Source organism: Pan troglodytes, chromosome 4 (assembly GCF_028858775.2).
Source record: "Pan troglodytes isolate AG18354 chromosome 4, NHGRI_mPanTro3-v2.0_pri, whole genome shotgun sequence".
In the NCBI taxonomy this organism is placed as follows: Eukaryota; Metazoa; Chordata; class Mammalia; order Primates; family Hominidae; genus Pan; species Pan troglodytes.
This window is the reverse complement of record NC_072402.2, coordinates 71690410-71715925: the sequence shown is the minus strand read 5'-3', so window position 1 is coordinate 71715925 and position 25516 is coordinate 71690410. Positions and strand designations below refer to the sequence as shown.

General features: G+C 36.0%; 1 long non-coding RNA gene across 3 annotated transcripts in view; it reads left to right on the top strand.

The window, feature by feature from the left end:
* Positions 1-25516, top strand: part of LOC107974759 (uncharacterized) — a 235738-nt gene that overhangs the window by 23042 nt on the left and 187180 nt on the right. For all 3 annotated transcript variants that reach the window (XR_001717749.4, XR_001717748.4, XR_008548012.2), the window contains exons 2-3: positions 18150-18256; positions 19259-19345. This is a non-coding gene — a long non-coding RNA (uncharacterized LOC107974759). The remainder of the gene's footprint in view (positions 1-18149; positions 18257-19258; positions 19346-25516) is intronic.

Genomic DNA, 25516 nt, shown 5'->3' with positions numbered 1-25516 from the left:
ATTTGTAATCATGTTTCTATTTTTGCTTATGTGGTTGGTATCATGAAGACAAGGATCACGTGCATTTTGCTATGTATTTGTATGCCCTCTGCCTCACAAAATGACTTGCCCATGGCTGTCCTTCAATAAATAGATGACCACTAACCATGTAGTGAATAAATACAGTTCACTTGCCTGAGTATCATTTATGAAAGTCATACATTTTTTATTTCAAAATGAAGTTTACCCAATATTGATCCTGTGGTAGCAAGAAAAATCCTCTGGCCATTTCAGGCAGACTAAAATTATGGTCCTATTTTAAATATATTTCTTAAAACCTCTTTCCTCATATTTATTTAGTAGAAGTAAGGGAGAAAAGTGATTTGTATTAAAGAAATGTACATAAAGACAGATCTACTTATGAATTAACATGCACTGACCAAAGCAGAACGAATGTTTAAAAAGTTGTCAAAATGTTTATCTGAATGTTACACAGAGACTGTTAACTGTCTCTTAAATACATATTCTCTCCTTCAATAGCAATTGAAAAGCTTTAGCTGGGTGGCAACATTTCCTTAAAAACTACATTTCCCAGCCTTCCTTGCCATCAAGGAACCATGTGACAATGCTCTAGCCTTTAGGATGTGAGCAGAGGCATTGTGTACAACTTCAAGGTCATGCCTATTCAAGTAAAGGAGGCCAACCTCTGCTTCCTTTCACCTCCTTGTGGACTGGAATGTGGATATTGTAGTGAGTCATTTTGACTTAAGAATAATGGTGTCATTTAGGATGGCAGAAAAGTACTGTAGAAGACCTGTCTCTGACACTGCTGAGTCCATGTACCAACCAGAACAGCCAAACAAAACCCCTAGAGAGAGAAATAAACTTCTTTATGAATAACGTTTTTAGTTATCCAGGATTAGTACTGCAGCCAACTTTGAATTGTCAGCTTGTTGCTAAATGAGATAGCTCCTACTTGTCTCAGAATACTCAATAGAGGTAAGACAGTGATGAAGAGGAGGCTTACCAAATTTCCCTTCAAGGGTGCTATTTACTTTTGTAGGGTTTATGTATGTAATGGTGTGTGGAAACTCAAGTTAGTTTACTCTAGTGATGACTCAGCATCGTTTTAAGATTGATCTGCCCGTAATCTGACTCTGCAAAATACGTTTTTTATCTTTCAAAAGAATAGATTTGATGTAAAGTGGCAGTTCTTAGGTAAAACATTAATTTTTTTTTCTGTAATGGACAGAATGTTTGATATTGCAAAGATGAGAAACAAGGAAATTAAATAGAAGTACACTCACTATGAATGCCTCTCATGTAGGACAGTTCTCCAGGTGTCCTTGGACCAACCCATATCTCCCCACTTTCTTGCTTGTAGTTCTCAAAAATAACTGCAGAATGTGCTGAAGATGTAAGATCCTGAGATGAGGAGAAGCTGGCCAGATTAGCCTAGGCTCTGTTCCAGTCTCCCGCTGGAAACATGATATCCTTCAATGATTTAGCCCAGAGAGCTCCACGACCTTGGTGTATAAAACCCGGGGCAGGCTGTTTTATGGGGTCAGTTATCTGTGGTACAACTGGGGCATGTGCAGTTGAGAATCCATCTGCTATGGGCAGCTTTTCTGAGCCTTGGGGAAATCCTAGGCTTCTGTTTTCTCTTGTAGTCTATCTGTAAGTAATAAAGCTGCTTTATGTTACTTGTTACATGTGAGTGTATTCTGTCTTATCAGCCTCAATTGAGTTGGTAAGCAGTGCACAGCGAACCTGTTTCACACTTCAAAAAGCTCCCAAAAAGTAATGGAGGTTGAGACCTAGAGGCTGTGAGTGAAACTTTGTTACCAGAATGTTTTGTGCTTTAACTTTTCTCTTAAAATGTTTGGCCAATTTTAAAAGTCAGATTCTAGACACAAAAATGTTGTGTTACAGTACAACCCTGGAAATCTCAATGGCACACAACACATATTTAACTTTTTTGCTCCTGTGTCTTCAGGTCACCTGGGGTGACTCTGCTTGCAGGTCAGGGTTCAGGTCTGCTTCATGTGTCTCTCATTTTGTGATCAGATACTAATGGTGGCACATTTAAAACTCTGGTTAGACTTGGAGTACAATGTATAGTGAATGCCTTTCTTAGTGGGGCAGTGTATTGCATTCTGCCCCAAGAAAGTGGGTATGTAATTTTATAACAGGGATAGAACAAAATCAAAACAGTAATGAAATCTACCATAGCAATATCTTAAGATGAATATATTCACATAAAGTTGGGAAATTTTACATAAAAATGTGAATTTTTTAATCTTCTTAAAAATTGGAAGATTTGTCAACTCTGATGTTATGTTCTCCTGTTGACAAAAACTAGGTGGACCCAAGTGCAGTTTTCTCCCTTCTGATGGGAAATGCTCTTTTGTTTCACTAGAACCCCCGCCACCCTTGATTGCCATTTGCCAGCTCTATTTAATCATCATTTTCATCCTGGCTTCTGGAGGCAGTTCAGCTTGTGACCTACTGTATAGCAGATGGGTTAGAATGCACAAAAATACCTCAAAACTCTACTGAAAAGCATTAAGAGGCTATAAAAAGGGGCAGATAAATTGCCATGGAAAAACTGTGACAGAGATTATTTTTGGCTAGTGACAAGTCATTAGGATAGAAAGGGAGACTAGCTGACAGCAATATTTATTAAAGAGAGAAAATTGGAGCTAAGTCTCCAAGTATGGGTAAAAGTTTGATATATAGCCACAAAGACCTATTCTAAGAGGTGGGCTGCAGCCACTAAAGAATATGTGGAATAGAAGCATTCCCTGAGTGTTAGTACAAGGGCAATAATGAGAAAAACTAGGAAGATTAAAAAAACTTTATAAACTTTAAATGGGACTTTTTATTTCATAGTTGTTTAATTGTGTATTATGGCTGGCCATTTCAATATTTCAAAGACTCTTAGGGAACACTTCTAGGATTAATTCTTTTAAAAATTTTCCTAAACTGTGTATAGAAACAATATTCAATCTTTCGTAAGTTTTGCAACCTGTAGGATTAAACAGAAAAGAAAAACATGCATCACAACCTAATTCCTTGTGCCTGCGGTATAGGTATAAGGAGGTATACACATCAGTGATTGCCACAAAATTGTTGATAACAAATCATGTCAAAACTCAGTGGCTTGAAACAATAGCATTTATTTTCAAAGATCTGTAGGTTGACCAAAGTGGCTGAACTGGGAGTGGTGTGGCTGGATGGTTCTGGTGGTCATGGCTATGTTCACTCATGTGCCTGCAACTCACTGGGCTCACCTGGTGCAAGCTGGGTGGATTTGATTCACGTGTTTTTCATCCTCTCTCTGGACCAGTGAGTCCTATGGTGCTGGTGCTCATTTGCATGATTGGACTTGCCCTGTTGCACAAGTTCAATCATGCAGATGCTCTTCAAGCCACTGCTCACATAATGCCTATTAATATCCCGTTGGCCAAAGTAAGTCACATGTTGGAACTAGAATTGAGATATGAGGGTACCTCTTTCCACAATGACAGGGCCCTATGAAGTTACATGGCAAAGGGCATCTTCACAGGAAGCAGTGAAGAGCTGGGAGCATTAATGCAACCTACCACTGAGGCCAGATCACATGCTTATTCAACATACGCACTGTAGTACACAAAACTGAAAAGATCAGTGGTTTTGTAACAAACAGACCTCGATTCACATTTTGGCTCTGCTATTTATACGATCAGTTTTGTAATCTCTAAAACGAGGATCGTACTTTTTATGATTGCATGAAGTATTTAGAACCTAGCAGGCACTTAACGAATGGCAGGTCTCTCCCTCTGCAAACATTTTTTCTTTCAATTGTCTTTTCATCTTTCTTTATGGGGTTGTTCTTTATTTATCAGACTCATTTAATAATCTCTATCTTTAAATAAATCATCACCTAACATTGTTTGGTGACATGAATCAAATACCTAGGACTCTTTAAATTCTACCAGAGAGGTGCAGATGAACATATTCTAAGGCTATCATGCCTCCCTAGGAAATTAGTTGCTTCAATTATCTTTCAAAACCTGCTTATTGAAACTCTCCTGGCATAAACATTTTTGTCAGAACATGAGTCTAAACTGAGTTAAGATAGATTTGTGATTTCTAATGGAAGTCATATAACTCTAAAAGTAAACATGAACCATAGACAAACCACAGAATTTTCTGAACCTGCAGCAGATTGAAGTCTAAAGTAACAGAGAGCTATGCTGCACCCTGGGAGTGCATAAGGGGATGTGTTTAAAACTAAATTGACATTACAAAACTGGATGGAAACAGATTTTTTGTCAAGGGATGCATCAAATTCCCCCCAAACAAAAAAAAAATCAGGAGTATTTTTATTGCAGAAGAATATAGGCTTTGCAAAGGATGCCAATTTGTGTAGATGAGGCAGAATGGAAGGATGAGACCAAATGGGTTTTCCACTCAAAATGAAGCAAATAATTCTGGGAATAAATATACCCTCTATTGGGTTCCTTAGGACTATTCAAGATATTTTTCTTTCCTAGAGCACCTCAATTTTTATTTATTTTCTACAAGTTGAGTGGGAGTGATATAATAACTCTTATGTCAGAGATAAAAATAAACCATGACATTTTGTCTAAACTCATCAGCAACTGGAGTGCATTTATGAGCATGGAATAGAGGTCACACAGCTTTGAGGATATTGTGGGTATAATCTGGATAAAGTCAGTACTAGCTCCTAATGGCTGTTTCTGCAATGTCAGAGTTAAACTGAAAGATGAGAATAAACCTCTAGTGACACTCACTTGAAAAGGGTTACTATTAACTAATGTGCATATACAATATTAAATCAAATTGAAAGCTATGGAATAGGGAAAATGCACGTGGATTTAGAAGATTCATTTTAGTCTTCACTGGATAAATTCTTAATTGATTGGTTTTGAGCAAGTTACCAATGGAAATATCTGTCTTACCACTTCTACAGAATTGTTTTGAGTATCAAATGAAAGAAATAATATCTAACAAGAAAGTTTTTTTAATGTTAAATTCCAGTACATATTTCTTTTAGTTGTTGTGAAAATTCTTATAGTGGAGTGCTCTTCCATTTTCAGGACCTTTTGGACTTGGAGGTTCCTTTGCTTTACAGAGTACTTTTCAAGTCAAACAAATGCCATGTTTTAAAAGTATTGTTGAGATTAGGCAGCATATACCAAGTGCTTTAGCAGTATTCATCCTTTTGTGACCTAGTTGCAATTTCACAAACAATGAAACAAGGATACCAATAACAGTGATGTTTATAAAATGAAAATATATTTGAGACCTTAATTGTGCAATAATAAGAACATAATTGAATCAATTATGGCATATCCATGACACAGGCATTGTGATAATTTAAAAAATGCACTACATGGGCATAGTGTACCTGTATGGTACAGGTGCAACTTATCAGATGGGATTCTGACCATTATGCTGGAGTAGAGATCTGGAACCCTCTGACAGTGTCAGAAATATTCCTCTAGTGGTTGAAATGTAAGGAAGTCCAGGAGTGGAGCTGAGGCAAGTTTCCTAGGGGCAAATGAGAAGACTTGGGCCAACAGCCATTTCTGACCACGGTGGAAATATTTTGATATTTTGGAAACTAAAAGGGTTGTATTGTGCCTTCTAGCTGAATATCAGCCCATTTGTGAACTCAAAAGGTTAGAATACAAAACTGCATTTATAGTATTATTCCATTAAATTGTATTTACACATAGGAAAAATACTGAAGATAACATTCTTATATTTTCTTCTTTATTTTTACCCATATTTTCTATAATGAGAATTTTTGTGACACTTTGGTTATTTCTAGTTTTTCACTATTACAACCTAGAAATAATATGGACTTTTTCTCATGTCTGCCAGCAAAAAGTACAGGAATTTCTCCTAGTTATACCCTTATAAGTGGAATTGCTAAGTTGTAGAGTATATGGCTGCTTAACTATACAGTATAATACTACAGTATGTTCCAAAGTGTTTATGATAATTACACTCCATCAGCCATACATAAAGGGACCCAATAGTAGCTATCCTCTTATGCTTGGTATTGTCAGATTTTATTTTTCCTAATAGTATGGGAGTACATTTATTTTTCATTGCGATCTGATTTGCATTTTCTTGGATATTTATTGATTTTTTCTATATTATGAAGGGCTGTATTAGTCCATTCTCATACTGCTGTAAATATTCTACCTGAGACTGGGTAATTTATAAACAAAAGGTGTTTAATTTACTCACAGTTCCACATGACTGTGGAGGCCTCAGGAAAATTACAATCATGGCAGAAGGTGAAGGGGAAGCAGGCAACTTCTTCACAAGGAGAAGCAAGTGAAGGAGGAACTTGCCAAACACTTATAAAACCATTTGATCTCATATAGCAACTCCTTTAATGTTTCCTCACATAAGATCATGCTTGTTGTAGGTTAAAAGAAAATAGTTATCTTTCCATTTCTAGTTTTCTAAGAGCCAGAGCTTTATCATGAATGGGTTTTGAATTTAATAAAATATTGATCTCAATGTACTCATATAGATAGAAAATGGTATTTATAGATTTTCTAATATTAACTCAGCTTGTAATTCTGGGATAAACAATTTGGGGATGATACATTTTCATACACTTTTGAGTAAGGTTTGCTAGTATTTTCATTATAGTTTTTACATCTATATTTATCATGGATATAATGAGCTTGCAATTTTTCTTTTATATGCTGTATCTTGTCTTCTCTTATTGTTAAAGACTTGACAAGTGAATTGAAGTCTGTTTCCTCTAATACTATTTTCTGGAAGAATTGTTTAGATTACAGGGGTCCCCAGCCCCCTGGACCATGAACCAGTGAGGAGGAGGTGAGCCCCGGGTAAGTAACCGTTATCGCTTGAGCCCCACCTCCTGTCAGATCAGCAGGAGCATTAGATTCTCATAGGAGCGGGAGCCTTATTGTGAACTGCACATGGAGGGATCTAGGTTGTTTGCTCCTTAAGAGAATCTAATGCCTGATGATCTGAGGTGGAACAGTTTCATCCCCAAACCATCCGCTCATCCCCTCCATTCTTCCCCTCCCTGCTCCATCCTGTGGAAAAATTGCCTTCCATGAAACTGGTCCCTGTTGCCAAAAGGTAGGGGACCACTGGTTTAGAATAAACTGTATGACCATCTAGACCTGCTTTTCCCTCTGTAGGAAATTTAAAAATTTTTAATTTATATCCTTTACTAGTTATAGGAAAATGCAATCTTTCTACATCTTCTTTAGTCAGTTTTGTTAAATTTTTAAAGGCATTTATTAATTATTCTTAAGCTTTCAAATTTGTTAGCATTAAATTGTATTCCCTTATTTTCTTTTCAGTCTCTGCAGTATTTACAGTTATGCTCCAATTTTTCATTTAAAATATTATTTCTTGTCTCTCTGTTTTCCCTCCATGACCATTCATACCAAAAATATTGTCTACTTAATTAGAATTGTGAATTTGATTTAGTTGATTCCATTATATATTGAAAAAATTTCATTTGTATCTTCTCTCATCTTTATGATCTTTTTACTTCTTTTAGATTTATTCTGTTGTTTTAGCTCTTTAATCTCTAGCCTTAAAGGTATATGATCTAAAAATATAATTCTTATACATGAAGCACCACTGTCACTGCCTCCCAGAAATTTTGATATCAGTTTTGATTATCATTCATTTGTAAGTACTTAAAATTTTTTATTATGGTATCTTTCTTGACCTAAGAGGTATTTAAAAATATATTTTAAAAGATTTTCTAATATGCAGGTATTCATAATTTGTCATTTTTTTATTAGTTCCTATCTGAAATGTATTATGGTTGCAGAACACACTTTTTATTGCATCTATTCACCAAAATTTGTTGGGAACTGATATGTTTCAGTAGATGGTCAAATTTTGTAAATGTTGTATGCATGGTTTGGAAAAATCTTTACTTTAGCTGAGTGCAGACTTCTATATATGTGAGGAGGGACAAAACTTTTGTGTCAAATGGCCATGAGGGCTTAGATCCTCCCTTTCCTTTTGAGTGGCTATGTAGGGAACTGTACTTTAACATATCAGGGAAGGGAGAATCACAAGATCTCTGATTGCTATCAACAGCATTGGTATGCAAATGCCCTAAATGAACTCCAGGATCTCATCAAGATTACTTTCTGGACTGTGAGTCACATAAGAATATGTTCATGATGATACTTTAGTTGTGTTCAAACCATCTAAAACTCTTCTAAATTGTTTTCTGCATCACCTGTCAACAGTTTTGAGGTATATAAAAATCATCTACTATAAAGATGATTTACTAAATTCCCCCTACAAGTTATCAACTTTTGCTTTATTTATATTAAGGTTACTTTATTTGATGCATACATGTTTTAAAGTGCTACATTTTCCCGGTGAATTGAACATTGTATAATTATGTAATAACTCATCTCCATGATAATTTTTTAAAAAATTAACTATACATATCTCTATTTGCATGATAGTTTTCTATTCTTTTACTTTTAACATTTCTTTTTTTAAAAAAAAATCAAAATTATGGGGTGCAAGTGTAATATTGTTACATGGATACGTTAAGCAGTGGTGAAGTCAAGGCTTTAATTTATCACCTGAATAATGTACACGGTAGCCATTAAGTAATTTCTCCTCATCCTGAAATCATGTCTTTTGCTAGAAAACAGAGTATCAACATCTCTCCTGTCCCTTTGTTTCTTTCTCACCTGCCCCCACCATTCACAGTTAGATTTTTTTGTTATGTCTTCTTATGCGTTATTTGATATATGTAATTTTTTGGTATTGATTTCTTTATGTTTTAGCAATAAAATTAATGAAAGTGTGTTTGATTACCCTTAATTTCTCTTACAGAATCTCCTGTGTTTATTTGCTTTCTATTAATAATTTGAGTACTTTTCCTAAAGCTATCCAATAAGGGACTTTTTGTGACAAATCTTCTAAGGCCTTTTATGTCTAGGAATATTTTTATTAAACCCTTACATCTGAGTGACAATTTGTCTGGGTATACAATTCAAGGTTTAAGTTCTTTCCTGTTGACATTTTAAAACTGTTCTTTCATTTTCTTCTTGCATCCATTGATGCTATTTGAGGGTCTGATTAAAACAGATTCTTTTTCCTTTGTAGGGAATTTGCTCTTCCTTCCCGGAAGCTTTATTTTTTCTTTTTTTTTTATATTCTTTTTTTTGGGGGCAGGGGGTGGGGCAGGATGGAGTTTGGCTCTTGTTGCCCAGGCTGGAGTGCAATGGGGCTATCTTGGCTCACTGCAACCTCCACCTCCCAGGTTCAAGTGATTCTCCTGCCTCAGCCTCCCGAGTAGCTGGGATTTTAGGTATGCACCACCACACCCCGCTAATTTTTGTATGTTTAGTAGAAACAGGGCTTCACCATGTTGGCCAGGCTGGTTTGAACTCCTGACCTCAGGTGATCCACCTGCCTCAGCCTCCCAAAGTGCTGGCATTAAAGGTGTGAGCCACCTCAACCGGCCTATTTTTTATGTTCTTAACATTTACTATATTGCATCTAGATATAGTTTTAATCTCTCCTGTAGGGTATTCTCTGTATTCCTTCAATGTGAAGGTATTTATCTTACTTGACTCTGAAGGATGATAACAATTATTTTCTAAGTATCTCCTCCTCATTATTTTTATATTTGTCTGCTTCTGGAAGTTTTATTATCCACATGCTGGCACTTGTTATCTTATTTTCATTTTTCTTAAATTTTCTTTTTATATTTTTGCATTATTCTCTTCTTTCTATTCCATTAGGAACATTTCTAGAATTGCTAGAAAGAATTCATTAATTCTTTGTTCAGGTGTATTCATTTTAGTATTTATCTCATTGATTGTGTTTTTTCAATTTACCTTTTTCTGATCTAGTATTTCTAACTTTAATTATTAATTTAGAAAGTTCATTACTTTTATTTCCTACTCATAATTTCTTAATTTCCTTTTGTATATTTATCATACTTATTTAAAAATTCTCGGACTGTTATTATATTTATTTCATTTCCAATGGTATATGTTGATCAATTTTTTTTGGAAGAAGTTGTACTCCTTAAATTTATTATTATTTTGGGTTGTGAGTTTATATTCCTCCAAAGTATTAGCACCTTTCTCTGATATTGTGTATTAAGCATGGTTAGAATCCAGTAAGCTCAATGAGAAAGAAAGTGGTGAGCTGTAGCCTAGAAAGTTCACAAAAACAATTTGGGCAGTTCTTTACCTTCTTATTTTGGTGGGATTTTTATTTGTTTTGAACAGCAGAAATTATATATTTTTTGGAATAAAAAAGGTCATTGTCTTCGTAATTTCTTCATTTATTTTATGCTTAAAAATATTTGTCACCTTTAATTTCCAATATTTTTTATAGCTATCATGAAAAATATATTTAATCCTTTAATCTGCTTGGAACTTCTGTTTGTGCCATTATTTATTGATTGAAGCTTTAGTAAGAAGTTGACACAGACAGATTATTGAGGGTCTTTTTAGATTTTTGCTTCTTCCAAGCAGCATCAATTATAGTTGCTATTCTCTAATAGCATGTAAATGGAAAAATAAGTTAGTATGTGACCATAACTTATAAGTACTACTTTTTGTATATATTAAATGTTTTTCTGAAAAATAGTATGCAACCCAAATAGTAATTGATGTCTTTCTGTGCTCAGATTGACAAAGGTAAAAAAAATATATATAGTAGCCAACATGGTGTTGAATAGAAAAGTGGGCATTTTTTAGAGCAGTTTTAGATTTACATAAAAATTGAGTAGAAAGTACAGAGTCCTCATACAATTTTCCCTCTCACCAGTTTCCTGTTATCATTATCTTTCATTCGTGTAGTATACTTGTTACAATTGGTGAACCAGTATTAATACATTATCATTAACTAAAGTGCACAGTTTATACTAGGATTCACTCTTTGTGTTGTATAGTTATATGGGTTTTAACAAATGTATAATATCATGTATCTGCCATTACAGTATCATAGAAGATAATTTTACTGCCCTAAATATCCTCTGTGCTCTATCTACCTAATCATCCCTCTCTCCCCCTAATTCCCTGGCAACAGCTGATCTTTTTACTATCTCCATAGCTGTGCTTTTCTCACAGTGTCATATAGTTGGAATCATATATTATGTATCTGTTTCAGACTAGCTTATTTCACTTAGTAATATGCATTTAAGGCTGCTCTGTGTCTTTTCATGACTTGAGCTCTTTTCTTTTTATTGGTGAATAATATTCCATTGTATGGATGTACTACAGTTTCTGTATCCATTTACCAATTGAAGGACATCTTGATTGCTTACAAGATTTGGCAATAATAAGTAAAGTGCTATAAACATTCATGTGCAGGTTTTTGTGTGGACATACATTTTCAACTCATTTGGCAAATACTAAAGAACATAATTGCTGGATTGTATGGTAAGACGATCTTTAGTTTTGTAAGAAACTGCCAGACTGTCTTCCAAACTGGCTGTACCATTTTGGATTCCATCAGTAAATGAATTAGAGTTCCCATTGTTTCATATCCTTGTCGGTATTTGATGTTTTCAGTGTTTTGGATTTTAGCCATTCAAAAAGGTGTGTAGCAGTATCTCACTGTTGTTTTAATTTGCTATTCCCTAATGATGTATGATGTGGAACATCCCTTTGTATGCTTATTTGCCATTTGTATATCATCTCACTTGATATAGAAATCCCACTTCTAGAAATCTGATGCTTAGAGATACTTCTGGATGAAAATTTATGTTCAGTGATGCTCAATACTGCATGATTTATAATAGCCAAATGTTGAATGTTGGTTGCCTCTTAATTTCTAACAATGTAGTAGAGAGAGAGAGAGAGAGCGAGAAATATGACTTCTCTGCATATTCCTTCATGAAAAATACTCCAAACATATTAAGTGAAAAAATAGTCACAGAACAATATATCATAGTGTGATTCAATATATATAAAAAGTATATACTAAACACTATAATGAAAATAATTTAAATATCTGTAGTTCATAAGAATGTTTTCCTGTAAGATGATTGCATAAATTGTTCAAGTTTGACATATAGTATTATACCATTCTTGTATAATGAAGTTGCAGAGTATCTTTTAAAAATTTTATTTTTAAAAGAATTTCAAAAGTTTTTGGGGTACAGGTCATTTTTGGTTACATGGAGAAGTTCTTTAGTGACGACTTCTGAGATTTTAGTGCACCCATCACCTGAGCAGTGTACACTATACCTAATGTATAATCTTTTATTCCTCACTCCCCTCCCAATCTTACCCCAACCAAATCCCCAAAGTCTATTATATTATTATTGTGCCTTTGCATCCTCATAGCTTAGCTTTCACTTATAAGTGAGAACATATGATATGTGGTTTTTCATTCCTGAGTTACTTCACTTAGAATAATGGGCTGCAGCTCCATCTAAGTTGCTGCAAAAGACATTATTTTGTTCCTTTTTATGGCTGATTGGTGTTCTGTGGTGTATATATACCACATTTTCTTTATCTGCTCATTGGTTGATGAGAATTTAGATGGTTCATTATCTTTGCAATTGCAAATTGTGCTTCTATAAACATGCATGTGCATGTGCCTTTTTCATATAATGACTTCTTTTCCCATGGGTAGATAATTAGTAGTGGGATTGCTGATCAAATGGTAGTTTTAATTTTAGTTCTTTAAGGAATCGCCATAGTTTTTTCCATAGTGGTTGTACTAATTTACATTCCCACCAACAGTGTAAAAGTGTTCCACTTGCATCACATCCATGCCAACATCTATTGTTTTTTGACATTTTAATTATGGCCATTCTTTCAGGAGTTAGGTGTATCTCATTGTGTTTTTAATTTGCATTTCCCTGATTAGTGATGTTGACCACTTTTTCATGTTTGTTGGCTGTTTGTACACTTGATCTTAGCCAAAAGGCCAAGAGGAAATGTTGTTGGCTGTTTGCATACCTTCTTTTGAGAAATGTCTATTCACGTCCTTTGCATACTTTTTGATGAGATTATTTGTTTTTTTCTTGTTGATTTGTTTGAGTTCCTTGTAGATTCTGAATACTAGACTTTTGTCAAATGCGTAGTTTGCGAATATTTTCTCCTACTGTATGGGTTGTCTGCTTACTCTACAGATTTTTTTTTTTTTTTTTTTTTTTTTGCTCTGCAGAAGCTTTTTAGTTTAATTAGGTCCCATTTATTTATTTTTGTATTTGTTGCATTTGCTTTTGGTGTCTTAGTCATGAATCCTTTGCCTAAGCCAATGTCCAGATGAGTTTCTCTGATGTTATCTTCTAGAATTGTTATGGTTTCAGGTGTTAGATTTAAGTCTTTGACCCATCTTGAGGTGATTTTTGTATAAGGTGAGATGGGGATCGAGTTTCATTCTTTTACACGTGGCTTGCCAGTTTTCCAAGCACCATTTATTAAATAGGGTGCCTCTTCCTCAATTTATGTTTTTATATGCTTTGTCAAAGATCAGTTGGCTGTAAGTATTCGGCTTTATTTCTGGGTTCACTATGCTATTCCATTGGTCTACATGACTTTTTTTTTTTTTTTTTTTTTTTTGAGACAGAGTCTTGCTCTGTTGCCCAGGCTGGAGTGCAGTGGCACGATCTCGGCTCACTGCAAGCTCCACCTCCTGGGTTCATGCCATTCTCCTGCCTCAGCCTCCTGAGTAGCTGGGACTACAGGTGCCTGCCACCATGCCTGGCTAATTTTTTTTGTATTTTTTAGTAGAGAAGAGGTTTCACGGTGTTAGCCAGAATGGTCTCGAACTCCTGACTTCATGATCCACCCACCTCGGCCTCCCAAAGTGCTGAGATTACAGGCATGAGCCACTGCACCCAGGCAGTCTATGTGCCTTTTTAAATACCAGTACCATCCTGTTTTGGTAACGATATCCTTGTCATATAGTCAGGTAATGTGATGCCTCTAGTTTTGTTCTTTTTGCTTAGTATTGCTTTGGCATGCAGGCTCCTTTTTGGTTCCATATGAATTTTAGGATTTTCTTTTCCAGTTTTGTGAATGATGATGGTATTTTGATGGAAGTGACAGGGAATCTGTAGATTGCTTTGGGCAGTATGGTCATTTTCACAATATTGATTCTTCCCATCCATGAGCATGGGATGTGTTTCCATTGGTTTGTGTTGTCTATGATTTCTTTCAGCAGGGTTTTGTAGTTTTCCTTATAGATATTTTTCACCTCCTTGGTTAAGTATATTCCTAAATATTATATATATATATATATATACATATATATATATAACACACACACACACACATATATATATGTGCAGCTGTTGTAAAGGGGACTGAGTCCTTGATTTAATTCTCAGCTTGGTCATTGTTGATGTATAGCAGTGATACTGATTTGTGTACATTGATTTTGTAACCTGAGACTTTACTGAATTCATTTATCAGATCTAAGAGTTTTTTGGATGAGTCTTTAGGGTTTTCTAGATATACAATCATATCATCAGTGAACAGTGACAGTTTGACTTCTGCTTTTCCAATTTGGATGCCCTTTATTTCTTTCTCTTCTCTGATTGCTCTGGCTAGGTCTTTCCAGGGTATCTTTTTAAAAAAACATTTATCATTAATTGAATACAACTATCTTTTCTCAGTGAAATAATTGTGCCTCCTTTAAATACTATACAGAACATCCCTCAAACCATAAGTATCTTTTTTTATTATTATAACAATGACCATCACAGTTATATGAATTTTCCTCTCTGATTTTAAGTGAGATCCCCCTGAGTCCTAAGACATCTTCTCTCTTGTTGGAATGTTTTGGAATTGTTGGTTGATTGAGTTTGGATGATGTATTAAAGAGAGATATTCCCTGTGCACATAGATGGTATTGCAGTGTAAACATTTGTAAATGATCTAAATATTCACTGCATTAGTTTCCTAAGGCTGCCATAACAACATACCACAAAATGGCAGCTTAAAACAACAAAAATTAATCATCCTACAGTTCTGGAGGCTAGAAGTCAAAAAACAAGGCATTAGCAAATACATACTCCCTCTTGAAACCTTTAGAGCAGACTCCTTTCTTGCCTATTCCAAGCTGCTGGTGGTTTGTCAGCAATCCCTAGTATTCTCTCCTGTGTCTGCATCTCTGTGTCTCTGTCTCTTACAAAGACACCAGCCATTTCAGCCCAACTTAATTCAGTATGCCTCATCATAACTTAATTACATCTGCAAAGACTCTATTGAAATGAGGTCACATTCACCAGTACTGAAGGTTAGGATTTTAATATATCTTTTAGGGAAACACAAGTCAATCCATGACATTCGTCAGTTGGAAAGTCATTAAGTAGAGCATGTTATAATAATAATATAAAATGTCATGAAGTAGACATATATGTACTGATATGACAAGATATCAAAGACCTATTGTTAATAGAATAAAAAGGTTGCAGACCAATATGTAAAATATGGCCCTATGTGTGTAAAAAAGATCTGTCTTTATATCTACATAATCTCTATGTCTATCTTATTTTTATCTTTACTCATGTTTATATCTATACCCATATTATCTTCTCTCTTCTGTGACACTATCTACAGAGAGAAGAATAGGCAAATGGAGAAGAATTAACAGTCTTTCATAATATGAATCTTATCATATATTACCAGTATAGTTTTTCAATTATTAGAGAAAAAAATAAATCACCAAAGAAACAGTGATGGACAGAGATGGGAAAGATTTTTATTTTGGTAGTTGTCTTAAGTTAGCTTCATTTTTTTTTTGGAGACAGAGTCTTTCTCTGTTGCCTAAGCTGGAGTGCAGTGGCGTGATCTTGGCTCACTGCAACCTCCACCTCCCAGGTTCAAGTGACTCTCCTGCCTCAGCTTGCTGAGTAGCTGGGACTACAGGCATGCACCACCACACCAGCTAACTTTTGCATTTTTAGTAGAGATGGGGTTTCACCATGTTGGCCAGGCTGGTCTCGAACTCGTCACCTCAAGTGATCCCACCTGCCTCGGCCTCCCAAAGTGCTGGGAAATTAACTTCATTCTTATTAATTTCAGCAATGTGGACAAATTGTTTGTAGTTTCTGAAACTTGCCTTCTTTTCTAAATCTACAAAAGTTATTTGCTACTTTTTCTCTCTCAGCCTCGTAATTCACTTTACTTACATAACCATTTGAAAACTTGATTGAAGTATCTCAAAGAAAGGAAATGAATGCAGTGATACGTTATCACTTGAGTTTAATATGTGGAACTTGCTTATGTGGGAACAAGGTCTTTCAATTAAAGTGAAGGCAAACAAAAAATGTTGAAGAGGAGGTATTTCAGTTATATATAAGTTTTTAATCTCCACCAGACCCTATTATATACAGGGCATTCCTTTTTTTCTCCCCCTTCCTCTTCCTTCTCCTCTTTTTCTCTTCCTCTTTCCTTTCTCTTCTTTCATTTGCTCTCCTCTTACATTGCCCAGTCTCATTACATTTAAACTTTTCTTTCTACCTTCCATTAAAAAAATCCAACATTGAAACTCCACAGGAAAATAAAATATTTGAAGCTTTCTAATGTCTTTTTGTTGTTTATCTTTTCATTATGGATATATTCAAATATACACACACAAAAGAGGGAATCTAATATCATTATGGATATTTTCAAATATACACACAAAAAAGGGAAGACACATACTCTTATGTGTCTATCAACCAGTTTCAATGATTACTAACATTTTCATATTCTAAGTTCATTCAGCACTCTCTATGCATAAACATTGTATTTTATTTAGCTTTCTGTTGGAACATTGAAATAAAATCACAGATATCATACATTTCAGTTGCAAATACTTTGGTTTGTATTTGCTATCTTTTTTAAAACAAAAGTAAGACTTCACTGACTTATGAATACTTTCTCAAACATGGGATTTAACACCCTGTCAGAGACCCTAGGGGATGGGTAAAGTTAACTGCTTGGATGGTTCTTAGAAGCCTGGAAAAAGTAGTAGCCCTGCTGAGTGAAATTGAAATGCTTGAGTTGTTAAGGCAGATTTTAGAGGAAGCAAAAATGCTGAGGGAGATGAGCATGCAGGAGTGGATATATTATGAGGCCAGAAGACTCACCAGAGGATTACCTTACATGGAAACACCCAGAGGACACTCTATTCATTCAGAACATTGGGTATGGCTCAGAAGGGCAGCCAATGAGAGGGACAGCCACAGAGGGTACTACTTACATTTACCATCTGAGGAAGGCAAGAATAAAGGAACTGAAGGCTGGGAAATGGCTGCCAAATAAAAGGTCATGATTCCTTGCTCAGCTGAGTTTTCTATGCTCAGCCAATTGTCAAATTAGGAATTCAGTAAATCTAGGGATGGCAAGATCAAGAAGAAAAACCCTGCAATGCCATGGCAAGTATGTACTATAAAAATATCTCTAGGTCTTCCCCAAATGGACTTAGGGCCATTTACTTGGGTCACTATACACTGTACATAGGGGAAATGACAATGTCCACATATTTTTGAGGACTATTGGACACAGAGTCTGAGCTGACATTGACACCTTGAGACTTGAAGGATCACTGCAGCTTCCTTCTTAGTGTGGAGACACCAGGGAGGTGGATAAAATATGGAGTGCTGGCTAAAGCCTGCCTTATAACGGGCCTATTCCTTGTCACTGGTGAATAATTGGGATTGCCATAGTTGCCAACAAACCTTCACATGGCGTTTTTGGCTTGTGGGTTAAGAGCTACTATGTGGGGAAAGGACAAATGTAAGACTTGAAGCTGTCTAAAATGCCAGACAAGACATTAAATATAAAACTATTCTGGTGTGTATGTATGAAAACTACTGTCAAACTTAAAGATCTAAAAGATGCATGGGTGGAGGTTCCTATCATATCCATCTGGTTAGCCACTCTGGCCCCTGTAGAAATTAGATGGTTGCTAAAGAATCCACTACTCAACTGTCACCCAAGGGACAGCCCCAACTGCAGCTGCCATGCCAGACACGGTATCATTGGTGGAGCAAAGCAATTATGTCTCAGGGACATACTGTGTGATCTTTTATTTGGTAAATGTGTTCTTTTCCATTCTTAGTAGAACAGAAACAATGTGCACCCATGTGAACAACAATTAATTTAGTTTTGCCTTAGATATTAACTCTACTACTTTCTGTCATGACATAGTTCAAGGAGATTGGAACCACCTGGACCATCTGGATATCCCACAGAAGACCACACTGACCCATTATTACACTGATGATATCATGCTGATTGGGCAAGACAAGCAAGAGGTAACTAGGTCTTGGTAATCCGGAGGATGGAAGATACATTTATGGAGACTTATGGCCTTGACACATGGGTAAAGTTTTTAGGGCACATACTCAGGAGTGTGTCAGGATATCTCTTCCAAAATAAAAGATAAATTGCTGCACAATGCCTAATGGTCCTCTTTTGGTTCTAGAGGCAGTATATTCTACACCTAGAAACTGTGCCCTGGCCCGTATACACAAAAGGCTATCAGCTATGACACAGCACCCTTGCCCCTTGCACCATATGGTCCAGTCAACACTATGCTATTGGAAGTATGCTATGTTTAAAAAAGATTCATTATGGAATTTATGGCCAGCACCAGTGAAATAATTACAATGCAGGCTTCTGTTGTTCTGGAAAAAGACCAAGCCATATGCAGTACAGAATGACATACTTTCTGAGAAACAGCCCCTGGAGTGCCACTGAGTCCTGGTAGAATACTTAATCATGGTTACCAAGTGACCATGCATCCCTAATTTCTTATTATAATCTGGGTTTTGCCAGACCTGCCAAATCATAAGGCCAGAGAAGCCAGCTATGGCCCGTTGCACAATAGAAGTAGTATATCCAGAATTAAGACTTTAGAGATCAAAATGATATACCCAGGATCATGTAAGTAGGGATGTTTTAACAATGGAAACAGGCACAAATGTATGATATTCCAAGGAATATGGAATCCAAGGGATTCAAGTGGGTCCATTTTGTTACTTTCTTCCCCAGTTGTAATTGTGAATACACAGATGCAGCAACCTTGTCCTGATGAGAGTCTGATTACCAGAGTCTCAGACCTTTCAGAAATGAGGCTTTGGGTAGTATTATCAGATAAGCATTAAAACTCACAGCGATGATAGCAGAGGGTAAGGAGAATTGAGGATGGATAGTGAAGTAGGGACACAGTGAGCACCAGTTGCAGCCCATGGTCAACTGTAGTGGCAGGGGAAACAGTTTGTCTTAGTAACTTTCCTTTTCTATGTTTTCCTCAGGAAGGAAGGCCCACAGAAGTTGCTGTGTGAACATGTGTGGAGATGTGAATCCATATAGCTCAAAGGGTGGACTGTGACACCTATGAGGTATGTTGCACAGATATTTTTAAGAGAGGAGCTACTGTAAGGAGTGTTGTTAGCTGACAGCCTCCAGCTGCTTTGGGATCTACTGCTGCATTCAGCCCAAGGTCATTCTTCACTTAGGTTGTTCTCAGTCAATAAGTAAGCATGGCAGGGTTACTAGAGCCAAGCTTTATCTTTCCCATGTCTTGCAATCTTTGCTCTGGGGCTCCACATCAGCCTGGCTGACTTTTCCTTAGAACTGCATTGCAGCCTGTCATTTTCCCCTCTCCATCCTCCTTCTTTCCTCCTATTTTTTTGTAGGTATCAGACCTGCATGGTGGTCTGAGACTCTTCCTGTATACTTCTGTTTTCTCTGCCCTTTTATTTTTGCCAATGAATGCTTTGTACCTCTCATTTCATCTTGGTACCTGCTTCATGGAGGACCCAAACTGATGAAATATACTTGTTTTATATTGAATGTAATTACTGATATATATTTTTTATCCTGATATTTGCCTTCTAGTTGTCTTAACTATGCTTAATCTCTTTTTCCTCCTTTGACTTGTTTTAAATTATATTTTATTGCTTACACTTAAAGTATTAAATTAACTTATAACTATATATGTTTTTACTCTTGTTTAGTTGTTATTGATCCAGAGATTACAGTCTGCAATCCTAAATTATAAAAGTCTAATATAAATTAATACATGGACATGTTTTAGACAATGTGAAGACCTTAGAACACTTTAACTCCATTTATCCTTTTCTCAAATTATGTGGTGTCATTTTCATATATTGAATTCTGTCTTTATTTTTCTTCATATTTTATTTTAATCCCCACAAAGATATATCCCCACACATATTGTTTATTCAGTCTGTGTTCACTTACCCACAAATTAGCCTTTCCACTTGAATCATTTTCCTTCTATCTACATAATGACATTTGTTATTTTAGTGCAGCTTTGTTCATGAAAAATTCTCTCAGTTTGTGCTTTTCTTTAAAAATTTATTTTTATCAGTTTTGTTTTTGGAAGGCATTTTTGCTGTATACAGAAATCGATATAGCAGATGTTTTCTTTATGTTCTTTCAAAATATAATTTTATTGTCTTTGGCTTCTACTAGTTCTGTCTAGAAATCAGCTGTGAGGTTAATGTTAATTAAAAGGTTAATTCCTTTGAAGGTATTTTTTTTTTTTTTTTTTTTTTTTTTTTTTTTTTTTTTTTGCTTTACAGCTTTCAAGCTTTTGTTTTTGTTTTTTATTTTGTTTTTTTCTGTCTGGCTTTTAACCGCTTGACCATGACGAACCTACATGTGGTTTAATTCTAGTTCAGCATTATTCCTAGGGTGTAGCTCTATAAAATTTCAATCAAAACCATGTGGTATTTCTTAGGGATCTTCTTTGTGTGTGATCATTGAACTCAAATTTTTGTAGCCTCATGAATTGCTGTAAAGCTCCACTCAGCTTCTCGGCCCTCAGCTGCCATTATTTTTAGAGTTGGCAATTCCCTTAAGGGGAAGAGCTTAGCTCTCTGGGCCTCTTTCCTCTGCTTAGACGGTGGCACCCCAGATCTTCACTTTCTTGGGACTTTTCTTATGCTTTTACATAAACTAAAAAAAAATTCCATACTTCTGAGTTGTTCTCAGTTGGAAGGATAATCTGAAAAACCTGTTGCCAGAAGCAGATTCCTATGTGAAGCACTCAGAGCAGTGTGCAGCTCCATGGAAACATCACTCTTACCACAATACAACTCAGCGGTGTGGATTTACTTTAATTTGTTCTGTTGTGCACCAATAATTTTCCTCCTGATGACTTCTGTTTTTCTTTAATTCAGCAAAATTTTCAATCATGTTCCCTGTTCTTTCATTTGGGAACAATTATGAGGTATATGTTGGAGTTTCTTAATCTATTCTCCTTATTTCGTATCTTCTAAGTTTTTTTTTTCTTTATCCTCTATATTTTGTTTTGGGTACATTCCTAACTACTATCCTCCAGTTCACCAATTCTCTCATCAGTTGGATTTTTATCCTAACCTTTCTTGTTTCAGTGACTGTATTTTTCATTTCTATGATTTTAGTTTTCCTCTAGCTCTACTTATTCTTGATTCGTATCTTCCTGTCTTTGCTCCATAATTATTGATTTTACTTTTGGAAATGAGAGTAAGACTCAGGGGGGGTGAAGGGAAGTTCACAAAGGAATCTCCAGCATTTGGCAGCATTTTTTTTTTTCTCTTAGGGTGTTTGCTAATGCCAGTGTCTAGAAATTGAGAAGCTAAGTAGAGTTTCAGTGATTTAATGGTGCTCAGGCAAAAATTGCCATTTCCCCCTATATTTTCCTCAGTGATTTGTTGTATTAAATAAGTCAGTCAACTTTAGTGACAAAAGTACTCAATATATTTTAGCTGCCATTATTTTGTGTCAATATTGTTATCATTTTTATTATATTCCTTTTCCTCCTCCTCATAACTAGAGGATTTTAAAGTCCCTCTGAGAAGAATGCTTTAATATTTGCTATTATTCTAGAGTAATTTCTCCTGTCTTTTGATCTTTATGATGCTCATTGTTCTCATGCGCTTGGAAATTTTCATTTCCAGGTTCATCTTGTGTAGAATTTATGTGTATGTTTATGTACACATGTATGTGTTTTTCCCTCCTTTTTCCCTGCACATATCTCTATGTTTGTATGTTACAACTGCCTTTGCCCAGTGTGCTGAAATCCTCAGCTTGGAATCAGACCTTATTTTGGTGGCATGGGTGTGTGATCCTGAAGCATTATGAGAGTCATTTCCTAAGTCAGCAGGTTTGCTTGACCCAAGTTTGGAATCTTAACTGTTGATACTCTCTCTAGCATCGATGGACCTTTTTATAAAGACTTTGGCCATGGCAAGAAGCCCCGGTCACCCCTGGATTCATGTTACAAAACTCACCCTGATGTCTAAAATGTGTTTGGGGTTGATGGTTTCTAATCAACCACCTAGAAATTGATCACCGACATCTTTGTTCTGGATTGATCTGGAAGCTCATGTGGTCTGGGGTCCTAACCCAACTTAATTATTTCTGATTTATGAATGTCTAGTTAATATCATCTTAAGCACAAATACAACTTCCAAAATATATGCACATATTTTGTCATTGCTATGGGTAGATAATAAAGTTGTTTATTTAATGGGTAATCTTATAATACTACTTTGACTAGAATCAAATATTGCTATTATTATCAGTGGAAACAGTAGTAACAGTAGAAGTAATAGTGGTAATTATTGCAGTATTGGTTCACACTAAGCTTGTCATCACCTAAAAGTCTCAGATTTTTTAATATGAATTATTGTAAAGTCAGTGTTTGATTTCTTATATGCGCACAATTTTGGTGTACACTCATATATTTTTGTAAGCAGAAGGGGGCAAGCTACCAAATTCAGTTGGGAAGCCATCCTGCTAAAATATTTCTTGACAGTTTTGTAATTTCTGAATTACAAATTAAGAATAAGTTAAGAATTAAGCATATAATCCAGGCATTTAGTCAAAGGCAAGTACATGGATCCCTGCTAAATTTGGCTCTATATTAATATATTTAGAAATTACAAACTGTTAAGAAATATTTTAGCTGGATGGCTTCCCAACTGAAACATAAACAATTAAACATTTTCTTTAAGCAAAAGTAATTTCATGGAATAGATGTAAAATAGTTTCTTCTGTGTCAATTTTTTTCCCCAAAGGTTTCTTGTTAAATACCCATATGATAAAATTGCTGGCAGCTTCTTCTTTGTGTTCATCCTTTTCTTCCTCTTTCTATTGTTTCTTCCCTCCGTGATGAGGTTGAGGATTCCTAGCATCATAACTTTAGGGAAAAATAAATGTATCAGGCAAGATAATCCCATTAATTAATTTGGATTTTAGTTGTAAAGTATTGTATTAATCATAATCCCTGCATTGCAATACATTTTGATCATTAGTTCAGCTAGGCGTGGCCCTCTTTTTGTTCTTTGTTTATGGAATAAAATTTGGACTTCTATTTTAAATATAAATATTCATGTAATTAGAAACACATTGCCGCCCAGGTGCAGTGGCTCATGCCTATAATCCCAGCACTTTGGGAGGCAAAGGCAGGTGGATCACCTGAGGTCAGGAGTTTGAGACCAGATTGGCCAACATGGAGAAACCCCATCTCTACTAAAAATACAAAAATTAGCTGGGCATGATTGTGCACGCCTGTAATCCCAGCTACTAGGGAGGCTGAGGCTGGAGAATCGCTTGAACCCAGGAGGGGAAGGTTGCAGTGAGCTGAGATTGAGCCACTGCACTCCAGCCTGGGTGACAGAGTGAGGCTCTGTCTCAAAAAGAAAAAAAAAAAAAAAAGGAAAGAGAAACACATTGCCATTTTCAATAAGTGGTTAAGCAAAAAGAGAGTACTTAGACAGGAATTGCCTATCTTTTGCTTATGCTCAAAGGCAAAATAACATGGTACCAAACATATTTGCATCTAATTAGCAGGTAAACTGTATATAATAATCTGTTTTAGTTTCACCAAGAAAGTGGTTGAAAATATTTTAAAAATTGAATTTGGATGCCTCCTGGTGGTATATACACTGCAGGTTCATCAAAGGATGCCCCCACCCCATTCTCTACCATCATACAACTTGATCTTTATCCATCTTAGGTTTCCTATCTCTGAAAACATTTTCATTTGCTACCTATGTTGAAAGCCACAGAATTAGTTAGTTGACCACGCTTGGAAACTGGACTTCTAAACGCAAATTCTTCGTGTGTGTTGTCTTTAAAATACGTACAGATGTAATACTACTGAACACAATTCCTAAAGAAAAGTTAATTTAGTATGCTAGAGAGTACTGGACTAAGAGTCAGGAGACCTATATTCTAGTCCTTGTTTTTTTTTTTTTTTTTTTTTTTTTGTGACATATTCTTGGTGCGAAGCCCAGGCTGAAGTGCAATGGCATAAACTCGGCTCACTGTAACCTCCACTTCCTGGGTACAAGTGATTCTCCTGCCTCAGCCTCCTGAGTAGCTGGGACTACAGGTGCATGCCACTAAGCCTGGCTAATTTTTGTATTTTTAGTAGAGACGGGATTTCACCATATTGGCCAGTCTGGTCTCGAACTTCCAACCTCAAGTGATCCACCTGCCTTGGCCTTCTGAAGTGCTGGGATTATAGGCATGTGCCACCACGCCCGGCCTCTAGTCCTTGTTTTGCTACTAGCTAGTTAGTAATCTTAGGAAAACCTCTGAACTTCAGTGGGACTTTCCTTTTGCTTCCTATTCTATTTTACTACCAATCTACTACATCTTGCTGAACCAGCAACCTGAGAGTTATCTTTGATGGCTTTCTTTTTCCAGTCAATTACATTCAATCCATCAGAAAGTTGTGTTGGTTCTACCTCCAAAATATATTTTGAATCCTCTACAACAATCCCAGTCCAAAGTACCATCATCTCTCACCTGGATAAGAGTTACAGCTCCTTACATGGTTTTCTTGATTCTGCTTTTTAAAATGTAAACTGGGTTATTTTACTTTCTTACCTAAAACCATGACTTAGAATTAAAAATATATATATATATATATTTTTTACCATGACCTAGAAGGCTCTACATGATCAACTCTTGCCTATTTCTTTAGTCTTGTATCTCACTTGCTTATATGGTCTAGCTACATTAGCCTTATTTCCTTCTTCTTTTTTTTTTAGTAGTCTGGAACATAATAATCATAGGTATTTTAATGTCCTATTTCTTTTTTTTTTTTTTTTGATTTTGGAAAGAATTTTTTTTTTTTTTTTGAGACAGAGTCACGTGCCGTCGCCAGGCTGGAGTGCAGTGGCACGGTCTCAGCTCACTGCAACCTCCTCCTCCCGGTTCAAGCAATTCTCCTGCCTCAGCCTCAAGAGTAACTGGGACTACAGGCATGTGCCACCATGGCCGGCTAATTTTCATATTTTTAGTAGAGACGGGATTTTGCCATGTTGGCCAGGATGGTCTTGATCTCTTGATGTCACGATCTGCCTGCCTTGGTCTCCCAAAGTGCTAGGATTGCAGGCATGAGCCACCATGCCTGGCCGATTTTGGAAAGAATTTAATATATTCTTTATTGTTAAGTGTACTCGATGCTGCACTTCTGCAGTCAAATGCTCTACCCTTGAGCTATACCCACAGCAATGCTGGGCTTCTGAAACAACAATTATGCTTCA